Below are 12,815 nucleotides of genomic sequence, written 5' to 3' on the forward strand. Positions count from 1 at the left end.
GTGAGGAAATAAATGTCTGTGACTTAAGTCCACTCAGCCTGTGGTGCTTTGTTATGGCGGCCCGAGCAAACTCATACATTGGTGTCCACCCCAAAGAGCTGTTGTGTGCTTTAAAGGAGATAATGTGTGTAGAAGAACATTCGCTCAAATTGTCCACAAAAATTCAATGAGTGCCTGCTACATATTGCTGTATCTGATGCACAAAAATACAAATGCAACGTTGGTGAATATTGCAATTATTAAGAAGAGACAAATTGGCAGGTGGATTTTGTCATATCTTTTTTTCTCAAAAATTTTTAATGTTTATTCATTTTTGAGAGAGAGAGAGAGAAAGAGAGAGGGAGTAGGGAAGGGGCAGAGACAGAGGGAGACACAAAATCTGAAGCAGGCTCCAGGCTCTGAGCTGTCAACACAGTTTAACCAACTGAGCCACTCAGGTGCCCTCTTTTTTTTTTCTTTCCAAAATGGCAATTGCAGTGTCTCATTGTTGGCCTGATTCATAAAGGAGCAGGGGGATGATATGGTTTCATGCATAATTATAGGGCTCTCTTCCCTCTGTTACCTCATAGCCTTACTCCTCCCTCAAGAGGCCATAAATCTCGCTCAGCATGAGGTCATCTGGCTGGAGTGAAGTCCCCAAAGATCTTTCTGAAAACCTGATGCTAAATAACCGATGACACAGTGGCCAGCAAGTCCTCCATGATACAGATCTGTTCCTTCCAGGTTTCCAGTGTGAGTCACACACTGGATTTCTTTACCCTGAGCTTGATGCCTGGGCCGGGCAGGGAGCTCCAAGGCCTGGGAGAAGGGACCCTTTGTGGTAGCACTAGCCCAGGGTTGGAAGTTTCTCTAAGGACCCATTCTGTGCTTGGGCCATGTTGCTCCACGACAGGGGCATTGGGTCCCCCTAGAAACAGACATGGCCACCTATTCTAATCAGTGAAAAAAAAAAAAAAAAAGACCCTCCGGTCCCAAGACTGATGCGTGCCCCCTAGACGAGCCATCTGAATTCACTCTCTTACACATCAATTCAAACAAATCGAATTCAGTGCCTATGAGGTGCTGGACACAGTGCTGGCATTGGAGTATAAAAATGAATTAGACAGACTTTGCCCTTGAGGACCTCACTGTCTAGTGAGTGAGATACACACACACAAACAATGATGATGCACCCTGACAAGAGTTATAAAAGAGGTAGACATAAAGTGCGGTAGGAAAACAAAAGTGTGTGTGTGTGTGTGTGTGTGTGTGTCTGTCAGTTAAAGCTACAGATATTTCCAAGACACCATTGATTGCAAGTGCTTCTCTGATTTACTAATGGCTTTTGGGTACACAATCAGAAATGCCGCCACATTAAATGGCTAACATTGATTGTAAGATGCTGCTGAAATGTTAACCCTGTGAAAAGAATCCCGTTTGAACTCCTTCTCTGCTGGAGCCAGGATTCCTGCACCTGGGTGGGGACTCCAGACGTCTGTTCTCAGCATGGGGTGAGCAGAATTCGCTTAGGGGCCCAGTTTGGAGCTTAGAGAGATCCAAAGGCAGGAGGGATCCTCTGGGCAGGCCCTGAAACGTAACCAGCCAATGCTGGAGAGAGACAAAGGTGAGGAAACAATGACCCCAGCGCTCATTCCAAGAATACAGCGCAGGGTTGTAAGAAGTACTTTGACAATATGCATATGTGGGTGATCTCCAAAAAAGCCGCTCAGACTGCCAACTGCCCTCCAAGGAGACCGTGACTGAGTCAGTCGTGGGGCTTGGGCTTTGCAAGGGTGGGAGCCAAACTGCCGTGATAAACGGAGGACAGGCTGGACCAGCCACCAGCAGGCCTTCTTGCCAACCCACCCCTTTTCTTTAAATCGGTGCTGAATGGATACTTAAAGGACATCCCTTTAAGGGAGGTGAGCTGATTCGCCTGCCCAGAGGCCCTACTCTCTCTCTCTCTCTCCAGCTCTGGCTGAAAGGCAGCATTCCAAAGCAATGGCTGAAGGAGGCAGCTGGATGAAGTCTCAACCCAGAGGCTGGGCTCTGGGTAGAAAGTGGGGAAAAGTGGAGGCCAGTCGAGAATGGAGGGGGAGGGGCCCTGGAGCTGTTCCCCAGGCTCTGGAGCCTGCGCCTGCAGCAGGCTTTACAGGGAACCAGCCAGCACATCCCTGGGCTTGGAAGGAGGAGCTGTTCAGGGTGCTGAGGTTATTTAGACCACATCCATCTTCCGGTATGTGGGCTTTGCGGTTCCTTTATCCCCAGCTGGTAGACCGTCTTTTCTTCTCCCACCCCTTCTCCCTCTCTAAGTTACCACCTTTACCACGTGTGTGTGTGCATGTGCGTGTGCGTGTGCGTGTGCGTGTGCGTGTGTGTGTGTGTGTAGGAACTGGGGATAAGGGGTGGAAAAGGAAGCTAAATATAGACCAGAAAGCTCACCCTGGTTCCCAGCATCCTGGAGACAGCTCTGAGTGGCACTGAGGGTCTTGGCTGATGGAGAGAACTTGACCATTGTAGCCAAGAGCACGCAGTGTCTTGTATCTGCATCTTCACTCTGGAGCTGACCTTGTGGACCTTGGACAAGTTAAGCTCTGCAATTTCAGTCTCCTGGTCTTAATATCTATCTGTCTTGCGGGATTCTTGAAAGAATTAAATGAGATCATGCATTGTAGAGGGCAGTAAATGCTTAGTGAATAGTAGCTATCATTGTTGTCTTGTTATAATAATTATATTAATATATTCACACTGTGACTCATCATTGGCCTTTTGGCTCACATCGAATCCTAAAATAACTACCCTGAGAAGTTAAAGGGCCCAAGATTCCACGGATTTCCAATCAAAACAGTCTCTTCGCTGCAACCTGAGGTAAAGGGAAAAGGCTGAGGAGCCTCTGTTTTCTCGTTGAAAGATCTTGGGTAATTCATTTTTGACTTCTCTGGGGTCAGTTTCGCATGTAACAAATAGGGACGGAGGTTTTCAGCCCGGGGAGTTTTGCTCGAAACAGAATAACTCATCCTAGAGGGTGGGGGTGTATACTGTGACCCCTTTCTCAGTAAAGGGATAGTTTGATGAGCGTACCTTATCACATAGGATTTGCACCTTGCCTCTCCTATCAAGGTCTGTTTCCCGGTGCCTATGACTGTTTTACAGTAGGTCCACTATGGCTATTTATTGAGTAGATACAGGAGATTAACCTATACATCCACGTCCCCATCCATTCAACGCGGCCCAGACAACATTCCTTAGCATGTGGATGTTTCCTGCGTCTGGCACCCTGCTCGGCCCCCCAGCCACTGCTCATGTTGAGTTTTTTCCCCTCCTGTGGAAACCAGGTTTTGCCAGCCTGGTTCCTCTAGACTGGGGGGAGGGTACAAACACAGGAGAATGGACAGAGAGAGGCAGAATCTCAAAGACACGGGCAGAGAAGGGGAACGGACTCTCGCTTAAGTGGAAAGGAAACACAAAGCAGGCAGGCGAGCTAAACTGGTGTCTGTAACAAAGACTGGGAGAGGAGAGTGGAGCAGGAGGGGGGACGGGGTGTGAAGAGGGACAACCAGCTGCTAAGGCTGGCATTAGACATCATGCTCGTGTGTGTGTGTGTGTGTGTGTGCGCGCGCGTGCACGGTGGGAAAGAAGGAGAGAGGGGTCAACAGTGACAGGTTCCAGAGCAGTCCCAGAGTATAAGAGAACGGGGTGGGGTGCGGTGGAAAGGAGTTTGGGAAGCGTCCCTGTGAATTACACATTGCACTCCTTCTGTGTTCTTCAAGATACTGGGGCAAAGAACACAATTCCCTCTTCATTATATTGCTTGCTGGACCACGGTCCTTCCGATCTAATGGCACCCAGAAACAAGCCACACGGGCCTCAGGATTTATTAGCCTCATACAAATAATGAGAACTCACCACATGCCAGGAATTGGGTGAGGATTCAGGGATGCAGAAAAAAAATCATGAAACAGTCAAGCCCTTGAGGAGCGCACAACCTAGAGGGAACACCGGATTGTATACATGCGCGCGCGCGCGCGCGCACACACACACACACACACACACACACACACACACACACACACAGGTTCAAATGCTATGGTGGAGAATTGCACAAAGTGCTATGTGGAGGGAGGCGCTAATCAAGAAGGGCTTCACAGAGGAGGAGGCATTTGAGCCAGGCCTTGACGGAGAAGTTTACTGCAGGGGGAAAGGGTCCAACTCCCTGTAGAGTTCACAGCTTAAAAAGAGATATAAATACGTATCTGTGTATATAAATGTTAATATCATACGTAATACAGAATATGCTCCAACGAGCATATGAATAAGGTACGTTGGGAACACAGAAGAAGGAGGGTCTGAATCTACCTCTGAGAGTCAAGGAGAATTCACAGGGGGGATGATCCTTAATCTGGGTTTTGAGGGCTTCATAGGAGTCTTCCAGGCGAAGCTTAGAAGGACAGGCATCAGAGCCTGGGCAGAAGGAGCGTCGTGTGCAAAGACTTGGCAGTCCCAGTCCCCCCATCCTGTGGATGGGCTGCATGGTGCTCCTGTAACTCATCCTGGCCTCCCCACGTTAACCGTCTGGATGAGAGCAGCCCAGCATCGATTGTCACGAAAAGTGTGTTCTTGGCGATGGCCTCATCGAATTCCGCTTTGGTAATGAACAACGTCACGTAGCGCAGTTACCTTTCCAGGAGAGTAATACCACCTGAATTTGGCTCTGCACACCCACCCAGATAAAAGCTCAATTATCTTTCAAAGAAAGGGGGTACTGAGGGCAGCTCTGAAATCCCGAAGCCTCCTCCAACTGACGAGGGCAGGGGGACTGTGAGAAGGAGCCTAGCTATGGCCTCGATCTGGTGCCAGCACTTACAAGCATTACCTAATACGTTTTTATGTTTCTCTGGTTTCAGACGCCTCTCTCCCGATTGCTCAGATAACTGCCGTTGTAAGAATCTAGAGGAGCCAGAGGAGGCCGGGCTGGGTCAAAGAAGGTCTCTTAGGGAAGATGGAACTTGAGGTTGGCCCTGTAGCAAGGGGCGCATTTGGATTCATTGGTCAGGGAGGGGCAGGTGACTGACCTTGACTCAGCCTTGCTTTGGTCAATGGCGAAATGGGCGAAATGGGCAACGTGGACGTTGTCGTGAGACTTCAGGAGGGGTTCTGAGAATTAAATGAGACAATATGCCCCTGCTTTAGGCTGGGAGGTAGACAGTACCGGCCTGACTTTATAGTTGAGCGGGTCGAGGCCTGCCACATAGTAGGTGCTCAGTAAACAGCAGTAGACGTAGTCACCTTCACCATTGTCCTCCTCATCCCGGGCGTGTGGATGGATAAGATACAGAGCACAGATCTAAGAGGTTTCTGACCGCTCTGTTCTCGGCTTTCCCCAGTCCCTAGAGTAGCACCTGCACGTGGAAGGCAGTCAGCAGAGATTTGCTCAGTTAGTGGAATCCTAGCTCTTCCACTTACCCCTTCTGTGACTTTGGGCAAGCTGCTTTATGCCTGTGTGTCTCAGGTTCCTCATCTGCACAATGGGGATAATACCAAGACCCGCGTCATGAAATTGTTGAGAACAGAGTAGTACCTAAGTGCTCAATAAATGCTCCCTGTTTTTATTACTCCTCGGCAGTGGTACAGAGTATCTAATGGGAAATCCTTACGTCTTCTCTGTTACATGTTTATGGATTGGGGGGTGGTTTCCCATCCACTGGCTGTTACAGCATCCTTCTCTCTGAAGACTACGGCCTGAGAGCGATATGTTGACCTCTTGCCAGGAAAAGAGAGATCTGCGTTGGGAAGGCTGGTGGTCTGGGCAGAGCATGGGCGGTGCGTGTAATGGTTAGGGACACTGGTTACGGGTGCTGTGAAAGTTGGCTGTGCCAATTGCTGTGTGGCCTTTGGCAAGGTACTTGACTCCTCTGAGCCTCAATCCTGCAGCTGCAAAACTGGGATTGCTAACGCCTTCATTTTACAACCTTGACATACATTGAGTCACGAAATCGTGGGAGCACAGGACCTGTGCTAAGCCCACTTTTGAATGAATGGCTTGCCCTCTGTAAGGTCCCCAGAGGCCAGCAGTCACTGACAGAGGTGATTTCATTGTACCGTTGGCAGGGGAAAGTGGTAGTGACCCGCAGTTACCACCACACAGAGATTTGGGAGCTGCAGGTACGAGGTTGTTGGAGGAGCCCCTTTAGGATTCTTGCCTCACCTCTCTCCACGTCGCTTTCCAGCTGGCTTTGTTTTCTGCCAAGACTTTTTTTTAAGTTGTGCCTCCATAGGATAGAGGAGCAAGATCTCCCAACAAGAAACAAAGGATCCTGCTTGCACGCCACACAAGGATACATTCAGGCCTTGGATGTGTGGCAAGGATATGGTTGGCTTTGGCAGAGGAGGCCCTGACTGGGGACAGGTGAGGTGAAATCACTACCCACTGACTTCAGCAATTCACTCCACCCAGCGTTCGTCGGGCACTCCTCCGATGTGCGCGGCACTGGGGTTGTACAGACTAAGATGTGGTTGCCGCTCTCAAGGAGTCACGGTCTCGTGGGCGAGAGGCGCAGATACAACTCAAAGCCCTGAAGAACATAGCATGTGAAGGACGTTGAGCAGGAGGAGTTCCCTGAGTGACCATCAAGGTCAAGGAGGCAGGGGCTCTTCCTCTTCTTGGGAAGGGTGTTTCACCTTTCCCCCCGCAGATTCCCCCCTCCAGGGAGCTCCCAGCTTTACTTCATGGATCACTGCATTTCTGGTTTCCGGAGTTTCAGCCGTCGATAGGCTCAGGGGTGCCCGGGTGGCTCAATCAGTTAAGTGTCCGATTTCGGCTTAGGTCATGATCTCTCAGTGCAGGGGTTCGAGTCCCACATTGAGCTCTGCGTTGACAATGGGGAGACTGCTTGGGATCCACTCTCTCTCCCTCTGCCCACTCCTCTGCTCTCAAAATAAATAAATAAACTTAAGAAAAAGATACAGGCTCATACATTCAGTGAACATTTCTGAGGACCTTGATTGGGCAGGCACATGGCAGGTGGGCCAAGAGTGGGAAGGCCCTAGGAGACAGAGAGATGCTGGAGAAGGATGTTGTACTCGCCCAAGGGGAGTGGACGAAGACCTCAACCAGGAAGACGATGATGCCAATGGCGATGAGGGAGGGATTCAAGAGATCTGAGGGGGCAGAATCCATAGGCGCTGCTGACAGATTTGTGTAGTGAGGGAGAAGGGGCTGAGACTGCGTTCAGGCTGGGCCGTCTGTGGTTGATGTTCAGTGCCCGTTGGTGCACGAGAATGGCTTCCCAGTGGGTAGGCACCGTTTCCACAGGGAGGCCTGGGTACCACCAGTAAAACCTGCCTTTAGAACGGCTGTGCTGATTTTAGGCGGCACGCTGATATGGAATTAACTAACCTGAAAACACAAAGTGGGGAAGGTCGCGTTTTTCCCCCCTTCATTCCTTCTCGTAACAGTATGGAGAAAGTTTCGGTTTGGAGTTAGTTAGGTGTAACGCTTTTCTGACTCTTCCTAATCTTCTTGAGCAAAGAGCGAGGAAGACGGCAGGCCAAGAGCTCTAAGCAGGCAATGGTGTTTGGCTGGAATTCAGCAACGATGTTTTCGTTTTCATTGTACTCTTGTTTGTTGTTCTTACTTTTTACGTACGGCATATACTTTCCAGTTTTCTATAGTAAGTTCTCTTTGCCAATAAACTTAAATTTAAAAAGTGAGTCAGTTTGAAGAAAAAAACCATTTAGCAGATATAGCAAAACACGTACAAGTGTTATTTGGATCAGAAGTGGAGGAAACACATCCCTACTCTCCTCCTCTATATGCTGTGGTAGAGGGTCACTAGAGGTGAAAGTTCAAAGGACAAGGAGCATGGAGTACAGTATTAATAATAGCACTAGGCACCAAAGGCAGATTATCCCAACCTTAGCCCACGGGGTTAGATGAACAACTGTTCCTAGCATATTTGGCCTCATTTTAGAAATTCTCATTTTATTTTTCATTCACATAAGCTAATATTTCCATGTCCTCAGACTTATTTGGAGAGAGCAACTTATTCACACCAATTTCCAAGTAAAGAAGAGAAGGAGGGCAGAATTAGGGGACAGGAATGGACAGCTCATCGTGATTTATTGTGACATGGGGATTGAGCTTGCTTATATAATATTTTTCCTCCTGAAAAGCAATTTTTTTTTCAACCTTTATTTATTTTTGGGACAGAGAGAGACAGAGCATGAACAGGGGAGGGGCAGAGAGAGAGGGAGACACAGAATCGGAAACAGGCTCCAGGCTCCGAGCCATCAGCCCAGAGCCTGACGCGGGGCTCGAACTCACGGACCGTGAGATCGTGACCTGGCTGAAGTCGGACGCTTAACCGACTGCGCCACCCAGGCGCCCCCTGAAAAGCAATTTTACATATCATACTATATCATCCAAGTCTCTCAGCCATTGTGTTTGTTACTGAGGAGATGAGTAGAAATGACTGACAATGGGTACATGACTTATACTCCACAACAGCAAAGGCACCAGGGGTCAGGCATGGTGAATATCACATGCTGTATTAATATCTCATTCCAGAAGCATCCCTATGAGGTGGGGACTATTGCTATTACTATCATCATCATCTCTAATTTAGGGATGAGGAAATGATTTCATGTAACTTGGTCAAGGTCAAGGTCAAGATCACAGATCGAGGCCAGTCAAGATCCAGGATTTGAACCCAGGAAGTCTGGTGGAAGGCCCATGCACCGAACAACTCTGCTATCCCGGGTGGCAGTCGGGACTTTGACTCGTGTCCTATATTCTGTGGCTATACACATTTATTGAGCATCTACTTTGTGTCAGAACTCTGCTCGGCATGAGGGCTAGAAAGATAGCTAAGACTCAGCCCTTGCCACTGAGACCTCAGAATCTGGTCGGGAGGCAGAGAGACACAGACAACTCACATGACGAAGGCAGAAACAACATCAGCGAAGGCACAAAGGAGAGACGGATCGCTCTGGGAAGGTCTCACTGAGTGGGGGTGGCTGGAGTTAACCTTTGGTATGGAGTTGCCTGGTGGATGGACGTGGAAAGTGGTGGTAGGTGGAGAGCATCCCCAGGCAGAAGCCACAGGTGCAAACGGCTGTAAACCCAGATGCTGTGTTTGGAACCCTGTGATGGGGTCTGGCAGGGCCATGCCCGTGGGCGTCAGGGGAAAGTGGCAATTGAGACTTCAGAGGCAAGCGGGTTGTGTTCACAACATCTGGTAAAACAGAAACATTCCCCAAATCCATCCCTGGCTAGGTCACAGTTGGTGAGATCTCCATATATATATATATTGAAAAAGCACTATGGAACGTTCTAGCAAAATGCAGACCAGCGAACACAGCCTCAAGGCTGCCGGTGGAAACCTGCAAGCCAGGAAACAGAGTCACAGCTCTTGAAACCTCTTTGACTCCACCTGAAATCAGTACCAAAAAGAGCCCCTCTTCTGCATTGCTTCCCTAGAGAGAGACCTGTGACATTTGTCATTTTTCCATCCCCCTGATGAGATCGTTGCGTTTAATTTCCACTTTCCCTGCATTCACTCTTCTTTTGAAGAGAGTTAGTGCCAAAAAACCCAGATGCAGCCGTCCAATTATGCTGAACGCGGGGAGAAAATTACCATCAGAACGACCCGCCAGTGAAGCCCCGTGTTTACTCAATTCTACGGCCCTGCAATATTCATCTTTGGAAATCATATTCACATCAATTCCTAGTCATTTTGAATCGAGTGATGAGCACGGCGCTTGGTATGCAGAGACACGGAATTCCAAATTATTCTTAGCTGTCCGTGACGACAGTCGACACCACTCACTCAGCCCTGACAGAGCATTGATGGAGCACTGAACGTGCAACGCACTTCGCTAAGGGCCGGGAGAAGGCGGGGGTACCGAGATGCATTAGGCGTACCGCCAGATCAAGGAGCCTAAAAGGACCGGTAGGGGAGAGAAAAACTCTAAATATCCGCAGCACAGGCAGACGGTGCCGAGGACCTTAGGAGAGGCAGAGAACATGGCTTTGCCATTTAGAGAAAGACGATTATTTCCAGCTCAGGGAATCGTGAAGTCTTTGTGAACGATTCCACCTGAACTGAGCCTCTCTGTCATTTGCTCAGCAAATATATCCTCGCTTTGGGGACACGAACACGGGTGCTAGGGACTCACAAGGAATGCAGAATAAGGCAGACCAGGCTGCCCTCGTGGAGTTGTTGTTTACTAAGTGGGAGGGGCCCAGATAACAGATACAAATGAAACGGGTAACGAACAGGAAAACTGGGATGAAATGAGCACTAAAGGGAAGTCAAACAAGTTGACACAGTCAATCACGCACGATGCCTAGGGCGGTTGGGTCTACTTTAAGTTACGTGATCAGCACAGGCCTGAAGAGAGAGGCAGCCTTGCAAGGGTTTGGAGGAACAGGCTTTGAGACAGAGGGAATTCTACGTGCAAAGGCCCTGAGGCAGGACTGAGTGTTGGGTGTGTAGCAGGTGTGGAGAGAAGGGGACGTGGAAGGGCCTGAGGATGGGCAGATAAGCGGGCTAGGCAAGGGGTGTGGATTTTCCTACAAGTGCCATAGGAAACCACGGGAGGGTTTCGCCAGCGGAGGGGTGACTTAGTCACGTGGGGATGAGATGGGGCTCATTATAGTCAGTGGGGCTGGGGGGGAGTGGGGGTTGGCAGCACGATCGTATTTGGGAACCTATGAAGAGCCTATTGTACAGAAACATACCGGGGGCCGTACCAAGCCCAGATCAAGGAGACCCTTGAATAAGTGCAGTCTGGCCTTTGCCCCCGGGAACCATAAGCATAAATGAATCTATTCTTTAGCTTCTGGAGGTCTCTGAGGCAAACAGCCACCTGCAAGTTACTTCGTCTCTGTAAGCGTGTCCTCTGCGGAACCGTTCGCTATTCCCAGGGCTTTTCATTCCCCGGCCTTCTCATTTTCCCCCAAACCAGCGAGAGACGCCGTGGACTTACACCGGGAGCCCAGAGAGCATGTGTCAGCGGGAGCCTCCCCGTCCTTCCCTGGGAGCCCTGGGCACGTGCTTCTTGTCCCCTTCCCCTCCCCGCCGCCACGCACACACGCGAGCACACACTCACAAACATATTGTGGTACCATGTTCTGGGGGCCCTACACTTCCTGAGAAGAGTCAGGACTACATGGACCGCAAAGTCCAGATGCACGTAGCCTCTCTTCTCCCTGGGAAGCTCTGTCGGTTTCCTCGCTGGAAAGTGGGCGGATCCCGGTTCCCTCTGGCTAATCACGTGGCTTCCCTCTGCTCTTTGGAGACAGAGGCTCTTTATTTTTCCCTTCCACACGCCGCCTTGTGGAGCGGAGGCCGTGTTTGCTCTGTGATAGAATGTGAGGTTGACTTCTGTCGCAGACACCATGTATTCGTGGCTCAAGCAAGAGACGTGCTCCGCTCAGGTGTTAGCAGTTCAAGGCTGACGTGGCGCGGGGGTGCCGGCCGCTTCCCTCTCACGGCTCTGTCAGCCCTGGGCTGTTCCCGTCCACTTGCAGCCATGCTCACACTCAGGGGTGGCATGGAGGAAGGGACGGAGGGAGCAGGGCCACGACACCTCCCTTTAAAGCCCTACCCTGGAAGTGGTTAGGACATTACTTCCTGTACCACTGGCCATCTTGCTTCCTATTGGCCGGCACCTGGTCACGTGGCCACACGCTGCCAGGAGGCTGGGAAACGTAGCTTTACCGGGGAAGGAAAGGAGAATGGCGTTGGGGGATGGTTGGCGATGGCGCGAGCACCTAGAACGGGGTCTGACACATCGTTAAGTATTCAACATTCATTTATGGAATGAATAGCTAAATGCCTTATAATATATTGTTCTCAGTCCCTCCCGCTGACTGTGAACAACTTGAAGGCAGGTATCTCTGCCACCCCAATGCCTAATCTAGTACTTAATACATAGTAGGTGCTCAGTAAGTGCATACTGAATAAATGCATGAATGAATGCCCAAGATGCAGTATTTTATTCACTCTGCACATTCCTTCTTCTTCTTCTTCTTCTTCTTCTTCTTCTTCTTCTTCTTCTTCTAGTTTATTTGAGATACAGAGAGAGTGAGCAGGCGAGGAGCAGAGAGAGAGGAAGAGAGAGAATGCCAAGCAGGCTCCACGTTCTCAGCACAGAGCCCGACGTGGGGGTCCATCTTACAAACCGCGAGATCACGACTTGAGCTGAAACCAAGAGTTGGATGCTTAACCGACAGAGCCACCCAGGGGCCCTGCACATCCCTTCAGGATCTCTGTCCTACCACCAATGAACACTTCAAGGCTGGGGCCATCGACTTGTACTCTTCTTGGCCCCTCATCCTTGTGACCAACTTCTCTCCAATTGTGGCTTCAGCTCAATCAGCCTGGATGGAGCCCTCTCTGTGGAGAGTGCTAGCTCAACATGACATTTACAAACATGAGTGAGACACTGGATTTGGTTTCATTTCAGCCTTTGGGGCTTGGGTAGTCCTTGCACCCCATCTGCATCCCCCTCAGGGATTTTTGCATCCAAAGTGGTGTGGCAGGGTCTCATGGTGGAAAGTGCCCAGGCTTCGGAGTGGTTGCTTCCCATCCATATAGGCTGTATCACGGATGCAGCTTGGACCCGGGGTTTTGGTGCCAATAGCACGTGATGATTAAGGGCATAAGCTTTGGAATTAGACAGATGTGAGTTCAAATCCCAGCGCTGGTGATGAAAATATTCTAAACGTAATTGTGGTTGCATAACTCTGTGAATATATTTAAAAACCATTAAATTGTACATTTACGTAGATGAATTATAAGGTGTTTGAGTTACATCTCAATAAGGCTGTT

Source organism: Prionailurus viverrinus, chromosome F2, assembly GCF_022837055.1.
Source record: "Prionailurus viverrinus isolate Anna chromosome F2, UM_Priviv_1.0, whole genome shotgun sequence".
NCBI classification, from domain to species: domain Eukaryota; kingdom Metazoa; phylum Chordata; class Mammalia; order Carnivora; family Felidae; genus Prionailurus; species Prionailurus viverrinus.